At 41.4% G+C, this 13,026-nt stretch overlaps 1 pseudogene; it reads left to right on the top strand.

Moving 5' to 3' along the window:
- Positions 1-4,169: 4,169 nt before the first annotated feature.
- On the top strand, positions 4,170-4,607 carry LOC149255747 (autophagy-related protein 8C-like pseudogene; annotated as a pseudogene).
- The last annotated feature ends 8,419 nt before the right edge of the window (positions 4,608-13,026 follow it).

Genomic DNA, 13,026 nt, shown 5'->3' with positions numbered 1-13,026 from the left:
TACCAAATTATATAACCATGTCTTATCCCCAAAATGTCCTCCCAGATTTACTTGGGACAAGATATGGTCCTCTCTAATTAATTACCAAATTATATATCCATATCTTATCCCCAAAATGCCTCTCAAATTTACTTGGGAGAAGATATGGTAAGAAAAGTCAAATAAAAGGATGAGGGGGTGGTTATGACATTAATGATAGGTGGTTGGGGTGGATGGGAGAAAGAGGCATAAAATGGGAAGGATGATGAGAGGAGAGGGGGATCTTTAGTCTTGGTCTTGGTTTTGGTTTTGGTTGTGGTTTTTGAAGGATTTTGTTTTGGGAGGAAGGTGGAGAAAAGAGAAGGAGATTTGTTTAACTTGGACACGCTACATCTGGTTGGATTTGGGCTTGGAGGGTTAGAGAACCTGTCAAGGTTTTCCGGGCTAGGAAATACTTCCTAGTTGGCTGGGAGGCAAATCCAATCGGGTAGTCAAAAGGAGCATCCCAACAGAGTCAGGAGCTTAGGAGCATCTCAACTAAGTTATTGGAACAAGTATTCCTCTATTTATTGATTACTTATGTAAGTGGTTGCAATGAAATTCTTACTTATTTGATTTTTGGGAAATAAATTTTAATGGTAAATTATCATCAATTAAATGTTTAGATAGAAATAAGTTATTTCCCATTTTATTGTATTTAAAATTAGATAAATTTAGTTTTTAGTTAGAGGACCCTAAGATGGAGCCTCACACGTGGTATCAGAGCCCAGATTCAAAATCTGGACCCAAGACCCACTAGACCCAAATCTCTGCTAAAAGAGTTTATAAACCTCAAGTGAACTTGAATGTCTTTAAGTACTTGACCATCCTCCCAAGTCTCAGATATCATTGTTCCAGCCCTAATCACTCCAACATTACCAAGCCTCATAGAATCCTGGAGAACCTTTGTCCTTGCATCCTGTTGTTCGGCTTTAGCAACAAATATCAACAGATCTGACAAGACCTTCATTCGCTTTTGTTGTTTCTGTTGTTCTTGCGCTTTTACTTCTTTAAGCTCCTTTTCTAAACGTTGGCACATTTGCTGACAATCACCAAGTTCTTGCCGTGATTTACAAAGTTCATCTTCCAACAAAGCATTCTTTGTCCTGAGGGGTGCTATCTCCCCCTGCGAGCAAGTCCTATCATCCTGCCCAAATTGGTTCTTTGGCCAACTTTCATGCTGGTATATTGATAGGTTTGTTGTCTGTTGCATTGAAGCTTTTGATCCAAATCTTTCCACCCTGTGTGAAGTGCTCTCGTTGTGCCCATTCAGCAATGTCACTCTAGAAGGAGAAATCAATGCTCTTCTTTGCTCATTCACCTTCAAGCCACGTCCTTTATTTACAATACCACGCCCTCTACCGCGGCCAGTCTTCTTCTTGCTTGACTCTTCCCGATTGCCAGTTTGAAGATCCATAGCTTCAGTAGCAGACCTATTTCCATCTGCAAAGCCCTCTGACTGCTTAAAGACAGACATCTCGTCTTCTTCATTGTAACATTGTCGCTTTTGTGGATTTGGTTGAATTAAAAATTCTCCACCGATATCATCATCAGATTCTGTGGAGGAACCGGAAGGCCCAACAGCCTCCTTTGTTGCCCCTGCCTTCACAGGAGAACTTTTCTAGCTAGACTGCACCAGTGCAAAAGTTGCCTTGCCCACCATCCGAGCTTCCAGTTTTGCAAGTTTTACTGGCAAAGACGGGTCTGATTGATTCGAATTTGAAGAAAAATGCATAAGCATTTCCTCAGACATTGCCAAAAGCAATTGTATTTCCTGCCTCTGTCTGCCTTCTCTAGTGCCACTCGTCTAAGAAAAACGGAGAACCCAAATACAGATTTTTCTTCCACCTTAACAATTGGAATTGCGAGAATCTGTTGCAATACAAGAAACCCAAATGTCCAATGTTGATATGCTTCCCTGCCATGCTCTTAAAATTTTCACCATAGGAAGCCTACATGGGGCTTGTAGTCCAAGTCCTCAACTGACAATTGGAGATCAAAACATGTAAAACCAACAGCATAACTCCTGGACCCTTGAGCTTAAGCAGCTAAATGAATGTCCTGATCACTGGGCTTTGAGCCCTCTGCCCCAATACACAAATGCATGGTGTGCCTGAATACTTTGCTCTCAGAACTCAAATTCGTGCACATAAATGACTTAACCTCGATACTTCTTGAACCTCAGAGACCATGTCCATAATTTGGATCCTTCAGCCCAATAGCACGAATGTCGCTGCTTACAAAATCACCCCTAGTTGATGTATGCACATAACCGTGCTATTCTCATTTGCCCTGGCAATCCAACACACTGGCTTAATTGTGCACATATTAACCGACATTCATTGTTTATTAAGCACAAACCCTAAAACAAAATATTTCGAGAGAAAAGCAACCTGTTTAACGCAAGAACTAAATCAAAGTTCAAATTCATTCGATCCCCAGAAGAACAATCTTCGCTGCAGGACAAGTCATTAATCAGGTCGAAAATCATGACCCCATTTGGACACACAATGAACATAAAAGTAAAAGAGCATTTGCCACAAAGCTGCATTGATGTCGAGTAAGGCTCCTTAGCCTTTGTGCTTCTTCCTTTGCGGAGTTTAATCCTCATTTTTCCCACATGAAAATTATGGAATGACTGTGTTGAAACATCATCTCCATTTATCTGGATTATAATAACATTGAATTCAGCACCCGCTTTTCTAACAAGAGCCTCCACATAATTTCCTAAACCTGGAGCTGGATCTATAGGTGCAGTTGTTGAGGCAATTGCCTTCCGTCCATTTGAAAGATGAATCTCAGCTTGTACAAACCTTCCAACATCAAAAGGCTTGGGAGCATAATCTGCTTTTGTGGCACCTGAAATAAGTTCTTTCTTGCTTCCTTCCGAAGATATACGATACCATTGAATGCTACACTTGGAAATGTCAGGAGCAATCTCAGAACAGGAGATTATTCACAAATGTGAACCTAAACACTCAGCACCCTCTAATTCATATAAATTCTCTTTATCTTGTTCATGTCTTCTGGTAATGGCCAACTCTTTCTGCAGCCTATTGGCTTCAGCAGACTTTGCCACAAGCTGAAGCTTTAGGCCTTCAAGTTCATGCTCCATGTCCATCACCCTACTTGGTTCATGTAGCATTTTTATTCTCCTTGCCTCTTGCACTTCCTTCCTCGTCTCTTCAAAATCTTGCTTCTTTGTACTTTTGCATAGCTTTTGTTGTTCCTCTAAGGCTTGTTCAACCCGGAGTGCAGCTAATCTAGCAACTTCAATTTCAGCATGGGCAACAACCCTTGCCTCTTCAACCATTCTTCTTTCATCATCAGATGCTTGTTTGAAAAGAGCAACCAACTTTCTCACTTCTACTTTTTCTTGGAGCAACTCTCCTTCTCTTTATGTCAACTGAACTGCAAGTGCCTCTACCATGGTGATAGCTTCTTCAACATCATCTTTGTTACGACCTGCCACACGCCCTCTCAAAACCTCTAGGACATCTCAAAGCTTCTTTAAAAGCACTTGCCTGTCCAATGCAGTTGTATCCCTGAACCTTGCATTTGAGCTGGATGTCTTTGTGGAAAATGTTCTGGTCCAAAGATACCAAGTTGGTGCATACTGGCAGAATACTAGCAAAGGTTTTCAAGTTGGGCTTCACACCCACCGTTTTCATTTTTCTGGAACTTCGTCAGTAGCAAAAAGAGTAATACCACGACTTTCTGCAAGCTTCTGTAATGACCCAATTACTCGTAGAAGTGTCTCTAGACAGTGTTGAGGACCTAATCCAAAATATCCATATCTGAGCCTCAGTAGGAGTGGTCCCCAAAAGCCAAAGGGGTTTCCAATTCGTTCCTTCACAACGTCGCCCGTTGCTTCAGTCATACATATAGATACATATTGATCTGCTCTTTGGCGCCTAATGCATGTTCACCCCGGACAGGAATGTAAGCTTATGAAAACCCTCGTCCCTTTTGTTTGGTTGGGGAAGGGGTTCGACCCCGGGATCTTTGTAGATGAAAGACCCACTGACAATGCACTCAGGGGTGCCTGAAAATCCATCGAGAATCTTAATACGAGATCTGGTCTCCTCGCGCATTTTCTTGACAAACTCACCCTTGCGACCTATTATGCCACCAACCTTCTGACTTGGAACAAAACAATGGCAAGAAGTTCCTTCAAGCAAGAGCACGACCTAGAGAAGAGGAAAGTTGAAGCTGCTAGAGTAAGGGACAAATATCCTGATAGAATTTCGGTTATTGTCGAGAAAGCTGAGAGAAGTGACATCCCGAACATTGACAAGAAAAAGTACCTTGTTCCTACTGATCTGACAGTTGGTCAGTTTGTTTATGTCATTCGAAAACGGATTAAACTAAGTGCGGAGAAGGCTATCTTTAATTTTGTTAACAATGTCCTACCTCCAACTGCTGCTATAATGTCCTCAATATATGATGAACACAAGGATGAAGATGGATTTCGCTATGTGACATATAGTGGAGAAAACACTTTTGGTGACGAGGATGTATTCCTTGATGTCACATCTGGTTAAATTTAAACTTCAATATCAAATTCATTGCCTCAAAGTGAGGTTGGGTGCCGCTCAACAACAACAAAAAAACTATAGGTATTTGAACATGGCTATTGAATTCCATGTTGTCAGTGTTGTTAGTAATAAAGTTATTAGGTATACTGAAAACATTGTACAACAATGATTTGTAAATAACAAGACCAAGATGGTATTGTGTATGTGATAATAGGGAATGGGAGTCTCATATGTGATCCTAGCGATCGGGCTCCCGTTGTTGTGCGCGCCCTAACCTCCCTACAGCGTGATCTCTCGACCCTCGGCCCTCATGGCCCCTTCGGACTTCTCACCGAAGGGGGTCGATCCCCAGCAAGCCTTCTCAGCACTTGTAAAATCTCTACCTCCGCAATGCCCTCGTCCAGCAGTATCAAAATTTGTTAAAAAGTTGGATATTCTTCAAGAAGTTAACCTACCTCCAGCCCTTCCTCGCATGGCAGCCCTCTCCCTCGCAGAAAAAGGTCTCATCGGACAGTTCACGGGCCTCTGGCCATCTCCAAAAACTGTGCAACGATGGGTTGAAAGGAACTGGTCCGACAAAATACAAGGTAAAATCTCCATTAGATTTTGTGGAAAGGGGTACTTTACCTTCCACTTTGAATCTAAAGAAGATAAGGATTTAATCTTCAGGAATGGGCCTTACTTCATGGACTCCAGAGGCTTGTACCTAAATAAATGGACCCCAGATTTTGATCCGGAACTGGATGTTCCCAGCGTTGTCCCTGTTTGGGTCAGGCTCCCTCATCTCCCTCTTCACTGCTGGGGAGATGAATCGGTTCGTGCAATCGGAAACGTTGTTGGCAAGTACATTGATCGCAGTGAGCCAAAGGATAATATGCAAGCATGTGCGCGAATTTGTGTGGAAGTGGATCTTGGCAAAGGCCTACCCAAAGCCATCAAGCTCAAAGTGGACGACTGGAGCCATATTCAGCAGCTCGACTACGAGCAAATTCCATTCAAATGTAAGGTATGTCACGAATACGGCCACTTCGCCAATCATTGTCCCTCTCTTGTTGATGTTGAAAACGACCCACAAGAAGAACAGTGGGAAACAGTAAAAAAAAAAGAAGTCGGCTCCCTCATCCAAAGCCCCTCCAGAAGTTGACCCCCCTGCCTCTAAGATTGCCCGCCCCTCCTCTTCCTCCCCTCCCCTATCCTCCCTTCCCTCCCTCTCCCCTCCCTTGCCCCCTTCTACCTCCAATCCCTTCTCGGTTTTATCCCCCTCTGATGCTCCTTCCTTGGATCCCTCTCTCCCTCCCTTGATTCTTTCAGCTGCCTCTGAACCTTCCCCTCCCCTGGTTATCCCCTCCCAGATTTCCCTTGAACCTCCTCTCTCCAGGATTACCAGGAGCTCATCCAAAGATCATGGAGCCTCCAGTGACTCTCTTAAGAAACCTGGTCCAGGTAGAAAATCTGCAAAGCAACATAGAGATGAGAATGCCCAAAAAGACATAGCAATGGGTATTCAAAACCCAATTGAATCTTACATCCTAGGACAACATGAAAAAGAGATAACACATAAGGACCAAGGGGGGCGAGCACCTCTCCGCACCCCACATTCCCAATGATGAAAATCTTATCTTGGAATTGTAGGGGTATAGGGCACCCCTCCAAAGTTGCAGCCCTGAAAGATCTTATTCATTGTGAAAAACCAAGAATCCTTTTGTTACAGGAAACAAAGCAAAGCCAACAGGAAATGATTAAAATCATTGAACATAATAGGCAGTACAAAGGAAGCATCAATGAATCCAGAGGAGCCTCCGGAGGAATCACTACACTCTGGAATCATAACATATGGAATTACAAATCAGAAATTATTAACCAGCACTGGATCCAAACAGTTTTAGAAAACAAAGAAGATCAACAAATTATAGTCATATACAACATTTATGCTCCTAATCATTTCAGGGATAAGGAGCGTTGTTGGGAGGAACTCAAAGCCAGCGTGGATACAGAAGAAAACACCAATATCATATTAGGAGGAGATCTCAATCTTATTCTCCATGCTAACGAGAAAAGAGGAGGTAGTTTCTCCCCGGATCCCTTCAGAACTCAGCTGGAAGACATTATGCATGACCATGACCTCGTTGATATTATTCCAAAAAACAGGAGATATACTTGGAGCAACCGCAGGCTAGGTACAGGCAACATTATGGAGAGATTGGACAGAATTCTAATCAACGTCATGCTTCTTTCTTCCTTCTCTGTTGGGTACGCTAACATCCTTCCTTGCTCAGCTTCCGACCATTATCCAATATCTCTAATTCTGGAAAAGCACTACCCACTCGGACCCATTCCGTTTAAGTACAGTTCCCTCTAGAACTGTATTCCAACAGTTAAAGACATTGTGGAAAAATCGTGGAGTCTGCATGTTGAAGGTTCTCCTGGATTCATTTGGGAGTCCAAGTTGAGAAACACCAAACAGGCGATAAAAGAATGGGCGAAAATCAACTATAAGGAGCCCAAAAAGATCAAAAAGGAGATCAAAACTACCTTAAATAGCATCCAAAAGAAAATAGAAGAGCAGGGCCTCACTCAAGAGAACAAAGAGCAAGAAAGCGACCTATATTTTCAACTTTGCCGTGTAAACAGAGAAGAGGAATCAAAATGGAGGATAAAGTCGAGGCAACTTTGGTTGCAAGGGGGGGACAAAAATACAACATTCTTTCACAAACAGACTACAGTTCGAAAAATAAGAAATATTGTAAGCTCAATTTTGGATGCTGAAGGTAACCTTCAAAATACCCAAGAAGCCATCAGACAGGCTGCTACAAACCATTACCGGGACCTCCTAACTAAAACAACAGATGAAGAGGATTATGTAGACCTACTTCAATATCTTCCTAACGACATCAATAAGGAAATGAACGACACCTTGAATAAGGAAATTGATGAGGAGGAGATAAGAACTATTTGGACTCTCCAGCCGGACAAAGCACCGGGACCTGATGGCTTCCCCATTTGCTTTTATCGAGCCTTCTGGGGAATCATAAAAAGAGATCTGATCAAAATGCTCAAATGGGTTCAGAGGAAAGGCAAAATTGGCGGTTACACCAATGCCACACATTTAGCCCTCATTCCCAAAGAAAATCGACCCTCCTCCTTTGATCGATTCTGACCCATCTCCCTCTGCAATTCGTCCTACAAGATTCTAACCAAAATCCTTGCTTCTCGTCTTAAATCCTTTCTCCCTTCTCTCATCTCTAAGAACCAAGGGGGTTTTTTGGCTAATAGACAAATTACTGATTCTATCCTCCTCGTCCAAGAAGCTGTTCATTCGAGCCAAACTAGAAATGAGAAAGGATTTGTCCTTAAACTTGATTTAGCCAATGCCTTTGATAGAGTAAGGCACACCTTCCTCCTAGCTGTTTTAAAAAAGATGGGATTTGATGCAGCTTTTTTAAATCTCATCAAAGCTTGCATCTCCGGGCCCTGGATCTCTCCTCTTGTTAATGGACGACCTGGAACTGCTTTTCAATCATTGCGGGGTCTTAGACAAGGTTGCCCCCTTTCACCTTATCTCTTTATTTTGATGGCCGAATCCTTTAGCAAAGCGCTGGACTTCAAGCGGAGAGTTGGTCTCATTACTGGAATAAAATTTGGGAATGGTGTAAAGAACATTAACCACTCTCAATTCGCTGATGACACCTTGTTAATTGGAGGAGCTTCCACGATAATAGCCCGACGCTTTAAGCTTCTTTTAGACAAATACATGAGATATTCGAGTGGACTGGTCAATCAGCGGAAAAGTTGTATATATGGATGGAATACTACAACACAGGTTCTACACAACATTGCCACTATCTTTGGGGTCTCTTGCAATTATGATTGGACTCACTTCACTTACCTGGGCTTGCCAATAAGTGTAGGTCCTTTGAAGGCAGAAGTTTGGGACATTGTTATTGACAAGATGAAGAGAAAGGTGCAGCGTTGGGGTACCATCTGGCTCAACCCAGCTGGCTACCTCATCCTCCTCAAATCAGGTATCTCCTCCTTGCCACTATATCAATTCTCTCTCCTTCAAGCTCCAGCCTCTTTTCATTATAAAATGGAAGTCATCCTCTGCCAATTCCTCTGGCAAGGAGGGAAAAATGACAAAAAGAAATTCAATCTAGTTAATTGGAAGCAGGTCATCCAATCTCAAGACAGAGGTGGTCTTGGGATTAGATCCCCCAAATTTCTTAATCTTTCCTTCGGAGGCAAGATTGTCTGGAGACTTATCACTGGCCTCTCTACTTGGTGGAAACGGGTGTTGGAGGTCAAATATTTAAATTTCCCAAGGCAGCAGCTTCTTGATCAAGATATCCCTATCAGAGACTCTTCCAAAATTTGGCGTTTATGCAAAAGAGCAATTCCTCTCATGATCCAGAATACCTCTAAAGTTCCCAAAGGAGGTGCTGATATTAACATTGGATCTGATAAAATAATGGGCAGGCAACCATTAAACAGTCAAGATGGAGTCATTCCCATTCTCACCTATCTTAATAGTATAGGAATTCACCACCTGGACCAGATCTCCCTGTGGGATACCCATTCCCAATCATGGTTAGGGTGGACATTCCCAGCCATTCCCAATGATCTCATGGCCAGTCTTCATGCTCTTCAATCCCATCTTCACGGTATAGCTCCAATAAAAAAGAATGAACTTGATGGATTTCGCTGGGACCCATCAGGTTCAAATTATACTGTCCAATTTGCTCACCAGTACATCTGCAACAGCTATCACCCCATGTCCATTTGGAACCACTGGAAAATGGTCTGGAAATCTGAAGCCTTACCCAAAATTAAATTCTTCCTATGGACACTTCTTAAAGGGAAAATACTCACTGCTGAAAACCTTCAGAAGCGTGGTATCATTGGCCCTTCACGCTGTCCTAATTGTCAAGCTGCCGAAGAATCTATACAACATCTTTTTATTGCCTGTCCTTTTGCTAATGCCTGCTGGAGAAGTATATCCTATAACAATCTCATTCCTTGGAATGATCAGGACTCCATAGGAGAGGCTATTCATCAATGGAGAAAAAATTATCCTTGGCAACAAAGAAAACACAACATTGTAAAAAGGGTCTGGGACACCCTTCCTTACACTATGTTGTGGTCCATTTGGCTTGCTAGAAACCGTAAAGTGTTTAAGGACAAGGAATCAATCACGAGAAACCTCTGCAACAAAGCAAGGAGTCTTGCTTTGGAAACTATTTCAGTTAAAAACTACAGAAACATAGACATCACTGATCTCAATGTTGAAGAGAGAAATTTCATCGGTTATATTTTGGACAAAAATAACAGCAATCAGATTGATACCATCACCAGCAGCAGGCAAAACAAAATGTATCACAAATGGAAAATCAGATTCAAGGAGGAAGAATTTGCAACATGGCTTAAAAACTGCAACACTTATTATCTTTTTTTCGATGGCGCTTCGAAATCGAATCTCGGGATTGCTGGAGCAGGTGGAGTTATTTTCAATGCCAATGGGGATCGTATAGTCTCGTATGAATGGGGGCTTGGGCATATTTCCAACAACAGGGCTGAGGCTTTAGCCCTTTATCAAGGCCTCATTTAGCTCAGCAAAATCGGTATAGATACTGCTTTTATCTTTGGAGATTCAGCAGTTGTCATCGGCCTTATGGCCCAAAACAGAGATTCGCCCAACGTTCTCTTACAACAGTCCATCAGCAGGTGCAAAATTTTGAGCCAGTCCTTCATTGCCCTGAGTTTCTGCCACATCCTTCGCACTTTCAACAAGGATGTTGACCTTCTCGCCAACAGGGCATGTAATAGAACAATGGGCAGCCTACGTTGCAATGACGAGGAATCACATCAATACTTGCCATGACATCGAGTCACCTCTGTCTTTTCCAAATCTACAAATCAGAGAACCCTGACATAAGGAACTGGTCCAAGATCCTCATGATCCATTCCAAAGACTCAATCTACTTTGAGATCCGTCTTCTTTCAGAAAATCCCTTTCCCATTTTCGTAATCACGAGTTCCGCCAGTTTATTTCACTTCATGACCCCCGTACTGCATCTGTTGTCTCCCTCCCGTGACTTCCCTCACCCCCAGCTTTCCTCTTCTCCTCTCTGATGACTCCCTTGCGCCTCCCTTCCTTCTTATACGCTCACCTCCCTTCTATCTCTCACTCTGTATCCTCCTTTCCCTTGCAATCATTATCTTGCAGGTTTGAGGTCCCGACTTTACTCTCTGTTTCCAGCGTCTCCCTCTCACTTCTTTATCCTTCTACCGATCTCCATAGTCTCGGCTTCCTTATTCTCAGTCCCCTGGCACCGCGTTTCTAGCTCGGTTCCTGGACCCCTTTTCATTAGCTTCTTCTCATTTTGTTCCTATGGCGAGAAGTGAGGATTGTCTTCATTGTTCAGATCTCCAAGCTGAGCTGGAGCAAGTCCGAGCCCATCAAAAGGCCTTGGAAGACAATATTGACAGTCAAAATCGTATTATCAATGAGAAATATGCAGCTGACATTAACTTGCTCTACCATAGAATCTCTTCACTACATGAACAGTTCAACCAGCTTTCCAATAGGTGCAGTCATGCGGAAGAATCCATTGAAATTTTGAAATACATGATGGAAAAGAAAAACGCAGTTCCAACAAGTTCATCAAGCATGAAGCAAGTCGGCGTCGACGACAACCCTAAAGATTCCATTGCTCGGCACATCAACCACATTAATATAGATTGATTATGATTTGTAAATGTTGCTATATGTTACTTCAGTTTGTTAGGATTTATCTTTGGTCTTTGTTTTTTAAAAGCCCAAAAGGCAGGATCAAGGAGGAATTTTGTTTAACCTGTAACTCCTTCTTTCCTAGCTCTTCTTGGCATCTCAGCATGTACTTCAGGAGCTCAGTCTCCCTTCTTTTTTCGGAAATATAATACAACAACTGACTTTGTTAAAAAAGAAAAGAAAGATGGTATTGTGTATGTGCTTTTTAAAAATGTAAATCTTAGCTTTGTCTAATAATTATTTCATTGTAAGTACAAGTCCATATTTTTGTTTGGGGATTCTATTTGGTGAAAAAGAAAGTAATTGATATATGTTTCAACTTTGCTTGTATATATTATGTGCAAAATTTATGAAGTTCGAGGAGGAGATTCTTGTTTCTTTAAAATAAAAATAAAAAAACTCTATCGAAATTAAGTCACAAATATTGACCTAAAAGCTTCTCTCAATTCCATTAGTTTCGATGAGTTAAGAAGTTATGAAAATTATATGTTAAATACATTTTGAAATTAAGATTTATGTGTTTTGCAAGTATATAAGTGATATTAATTTTCATTCTCCATTCTATTAATATCACAAAATGGCATTCTTTCATCCCACAATATTTTAGATTTTGTCTATGAAGCTCGTAAGAATTCACATTTATTTTAGCAATTCACATTTATTCCATAATCTAATTATTGCAAATATATGTATATATATATATATGTGTGTGTGTGTGTGTGTGTGTGTATATATGCATTCATGGATAATTGCTTAGGAACCTTGCTCCAAGGACACTGCCTCTTCAAGAGGTGAGACCAATTGTTTATATGTCCTATAGGAGATCCCAAGATTCATAAAATGGACATAAATGATTTTAAAACATAATATAAAGGGTGGGAAGGAACAACTAATGGCCATAGAAGGAAGACATGACTAAAAAGGGTATTATTCACTTAATTATTTGAATATATTAAACCAAGTTATTAATTAGCTTAATATTAAATATTAGCTATGGTACTAAAGAAAACAATTTGTGTTAGAGCGTGACTTACAAGTACTGTTAGGCCCCTATACTACTAGTGTAACCCCTTATTGTTATTAGTATAACCCACTTATTATATTGATGTACCCATGTAGTGCCCATATTGTTACTATTATGCCACATAGAAGCCCACCATTGTTACTGTTGTGCCCCACAATATTATTGTTATGTAGGCTTTGATTGTATTGGGACCACTTAGACTCCTATATATAGAAAGGAGGTATTTTCATTTGTATCATCCAAGAATTGTTCATTTATGTAATGTAAAGGAGGTTGCCCCCTCGAAGAGGCTGAATTCTAAGGCGTGGATCTCTCTTTTCTATCTTTTTGTGAGCTGGTTTCATAACATTTGGTATCAGAGCTTGGATTCTAGGGTTTCGCTGCTCCAAACAGGTCATCGTGGCATTTTCGCTATAACTTTTTTTCTGTGACGTTTCAGAAGTCGCAAAAAAAAACCCATTTGAGAAGAAATCGCGCTGAATCTTGGGTCCAAATTTCAGAACATTTCGCGCGATATTTGGGGAGATATGATCTGAGGAAGTTGGTCTTTTTGCAGACTCTTGAATTACATTCAAAACAGGTGACCTGGGGAAAATCGTCATAACTTTCTCTCTGGGGATCGGATTGAAGTTTCGTAAAAAGGTACAGAAAGAGGACGGACT

Source organism: Pinus tabuliformis, chromosome 7, assembly GCF_031772625.1.
Source record: "Pinus tabuliformis cultivar Carrire ecotype Pingquan chromosome 7, CPIR1, whole genome shotgun sequence".
In the NCBI taxonomy this organism is placed as follows: domain Eukaryota; kingdom Viridiplantae; phylum Streptophyta; class Pinopsida; order Pinales; family Pinaceae; genus Pinus; species Pinus tabuliformis.
This window is presented reverse-complemented; position numbering and strand designations above follow the sequence as displayed.